Raw genomic sequence first — 3925 nt, 5'->3', positions numbered from 1 at the left:
ATGTTTCAGAACTACTTAGTATTTACTGAAGAGCACAGTAGTATTCAAAAAGTAACTAACGTTAATTTACTTTGCGCGGGGTATTCACAATTCATATTGACCGGGTTTTCTAAATAGTTAATACTGTAATTATTATTATTATTATTTGTTTTGCTAGACCGTTTGAGAAAAACATTGATAACAAAATCATAGATAACATGAAGATAACATTGTTGTATGTGATAAAAGCTTATCATTCCATTAATTATATAATCAATGACCTAACCACAGAACAGGTTACTACCTCAAAGTATTTAGTATTTACTTGTCTATCTATCTATCTTCTATTCTATTATATTAAAATAATTCCCCGACCGGTGATTGGTCGGAAAAACTTTTAAATCCCGCAGACGCTTTTTCCTTTCTCCGTCGACCGTTTCCCGTAGACTTTTGTCTCCTCTTTCCATTTCGGCGGTCTGTTTGATTTTCCGACCCACCGTTTTCCCGATGCGACCGGATGAAAATCCAAGATGTCCGACCATTAAGCACCAGCCCAATCGGAGCGTTCTGTACCTGTGCCCCTCGCGCCGCCGTGACGTTTCGCCCGCACGTGACGTCACCGATCGGTCTTCCGTTTACCTTACGTCCCCGTCGAACGGTTTAAATGCTCCAATCTTTCTCATGGTTCCCAACTCGATAGGTAGGCAGGTCGTAGGCATAGGTCCCCGTAGGTCCAGGTTCGATTCCGAGCCATAGCCGCCCGGCTTTGCACGATTTTCCGCTGCCGCCGTCGATTCGTACGGGCGTCGTTTCCGCTCCCGCGGAATCTGTTTTCGGTTTCCGTCCGTCGCGTCCGATTTTCGCCGCCGCCGTTTGTTATCAACTACCGCCGCCGTGTCTTATCGACGGGAGTGTGTTGATCCCGCTCGCGGTGTTTCTTTTCTATTCATTTTCCGCCGTCCGTCAAGTCCGTTTTTTTCTTTTCGTTTCAAACTTTTTTTTGTGAAATCGTTTTCATCGCTTCAATCGTATTATTTAATACATGTTATTACATATTCGATTTGTTTTACCGAAAATTATTTATCCGTTTTTCTTTACTCATGTTGATTTGATGTGTAACGTTATTGTTGAACGCTTACACACGGCTGTGAAACGAAGAAAACATAATGCGTTTAAAATATAGTTTGTTTTTTTATCAGCGTTAAGTACGTTCAATACGATTTGTTTTGCCAAACGATATAGGGAGATAGCTGTTGTTTGATTTATTTATACTTTTTTTGAACGGAAAGGAATTGAATTCAAAGGGTCTTCGGTGCTAACGATACTGTTCAAAACGTTCACAGCTATAAAACAACGAGTACTCGGTATTTATTACATTTTGAAACTTTTTCGTTCCACCGCTTATTGAATGTTATTTTTTTCGGTTTTAGTTATGAGTGTTACAACATCAGTCGTTACACTTGGACGAAAGGAAATTAAAACTTTTGCGATGTAATGTAAATAAGAAAACCCGGTAAGTTCTACCTTTTTTCTTTCCACTGTACATGTTTTTAAAATTTGTTGATTACATAAATTTTTATTCGTCTTACCAAAAAATAAAAAGCAACGTGTTTGACGTCAATGATATTTTTATAAACACAATCGGATATAAAAAGTATGTATACAATACTTTTTAGAATTCTGTTGTTCACGCCTATGTTTATTAGGTCTATCGTTCGACTACGATTTAATCGTGTCTTTATATTACGTTAAACGATTGGAAATTTGTTTTTTTTAAACACGTTAAATACATTCAAATTGATTTATTTTTCCAATTCGTTATGAAATAAATGTACCGAGTATGTTGGTTCTCTACCTTTTTTGTAAATTATCTTTTTCGTACTACATTACATTTTACATTAATTACTATTCGTTTTTCCAAAATATATTAGAACAGAGCTTTTGTTTTACCGAGAAACATGAGGAGATATACGTAATCGGTTGTTTTCATTACATACACCTGCAATGTATGTAATATATTATATTACATATTAATACAATATATAAAATATATTTTATTTACCAGATTGATTTGATGTGAAATGCTGTAATGATATTATAAAATGCACACGCAGCTATAAAATAATGAAGTAAACATGGTATGTATTATATTTTAAAATAATATATTTGTTTTAGTAAATGAGTCTTATAGTATTTTTTTGTAAATCATTTTTTTATTACTTCAAACAGTTATAAAAATTAAAAATCAAATTATATGAAATACTTTTTATAATTCTATTGTTGACGCATATGTTTATTAAGTCCATCGTTCGACTGTGAATCAATTGTGATTTTTACCTTCTACTTCTAATTTTACTCAGTATTATAATTTTGTTCTGGCTTCTGTGCCTAACGTCTATTATATTGGTGTCATATTTCATTTTTATTATTAAAATTAATATAAGTTGGTGGCCTTTGTCTACTATCTGAACAATTTGTGGCAAACAATTGCACTTTTGTAAGATTTACGTACGAATACGATAAATATCTGCGTACGAATAAAACACACATGAGATAAGCACAGGAATAAGTTCGATACGCACTGAACAGGTTGTTGAGTTGCCACTCCGATTTTTAAACATATGTTTAACATTTGTTTATACTGCGCAGTATTGGAGAACAAAAACGGCTACAACGTATTCACCCTGGTACCAGTGCACCTCTGCCCACCGCGGGACCAACCACCTAAGTTGGGCATTTTCATTCGCAACACCTGTACGCGGTACAGGTGACCGATCGTTGAATATCGTTATTTAACGTTCGGGTACATGGGCAGATGACAACGGTGTACAAGTCAGATTAGTGGCAAAGACCCGTCGTCGCGCTTCCGAAATGGGTACCGGACTGTCATTGGTTGTTTAATTCTACATTTTTCGTACAACGTTACGCATTTTCTTCTCCGTTCGTCGTATCGAAATCGTAATCACGATCGATACCGTTTTTCGCGACACGTGTTGTTGATATTTAATGTTGGCCATCAGCGTTGATACGGAATGTCTGTTTATTCCGTTGCCAATTGACGACGGCAACCCTAGTATTTGGACAGGCATTGAAATCAGTTCACAACCGTTTCTGACACCGTCACGAACATGTACTTTGTCAATCAAAACGCATTGGAATTCGAGATAACCGGAGAGAGGAGAGCTGTCGCGATCAACGGACTTTCGCGTTCGTCATCGCCACAGACACCGCGGCGTGAAGGGACCGTTGACATGAGGTTCTAATGTCGTCAAATCAATTTCAACTAACTATAAAATAAAAGTAAAAATTAAAACATTAAATCGTTGATGACACTGAACATTGTAATGGTTAATAAAAATAATTACCTGATCATATTGACAGCCTGGATCAGGGGTTAATAATGTTTTGCCGTACTTAGCAGCTTCTTCAGCAATATCAGCACGTGAGATAGCTTTCAAATAATCAGCCATACGGTGATTGGATGGGAACAATGATGTTGCACCAATTTCAGCTCCCATATTACATATGGTACCCATACCTATACAAATAATATTAACAATTATTAAAAATAATATTTATAATTTACGACTATCAATATATTTACCTGTGCATGAAATATAATCTAATCCAGGTCCATGATACTCAATAATAGCACCTGTGCCACCAGAAACCGTTAAAATATCTGCAACTTTTAAAATAACATCTTTTGGTGTAGTCCAGCCCGTCATTTTGCCAGACAAATGAACACCAATAACCTAAATAAATATACGATTATAAATAAAAATGTTATTAATTTCATCCTATACAGTTATCTGAAGAACCGCCAATGGGTAAATAAATAATTAAACCAAAAAAATATTAAATTTATTAGTTCATAATTACTTTTTAGCATTTTAATTCCCATGATATGTCGGCCATGACGTCGACAGCATCTGCGCCACCGACT

General features: G+C 35.8%; 1 long non-coding RNA gene across 4 annotated transcripts in view; it reads left to right on the top strand.

Annotated features, from left to right (window-relative positions):
* The first annotated feature begins 300 nt into the window (after positions 1–300).
* Positions 301–3925, top strand: part of LOC112686821 — a 9052-nt gene continuing 5427 nt past the window's right edge. The window contains exons 1-7 of one of the 4 annotated variants that reach the window (XR_003148923.1): positions 301–1343; positions 1410–1492; positions 2045–2117; positions 2629–3279; positions 3361–3507; positions 3611–3809; positions 3869–3925. This is a non-coding gene — a long non-coding RNA (uncharacterized LOC112686821). Of the gene's footprint in view, positions 1344–1409; positions 1493–2044; positions 2122–2628; positions 3280–3360; positions 3508–3610; positions 3810–3868 lie in introns of those variants that run through there. The other 3 variants (XR_003148925.1, XR_003148924.1, XR_003148926.1) reach the window with 3 other exon arrangements.

This window comes from Sipha flava, unplaced genomic scaffold, assembly GCF_003268045.1.
Source record: "Sipha flava isolate LNK unplaced genomic scaffold, YSA_version1 325_pilon_pilon, whole genome shotgun sequence".
NCBI classification, from domain to species: domain Eukaryota; kingdom Metazoa; phylum Arthropoda; class Insecta; order Hemiptera; family Aphididae; genus Sipha; species Sipha flava.
Note: the sequence above shows the minus strand (reverse complement) of the source record. Positions and strands in the feature narration are given on the sequence as shown.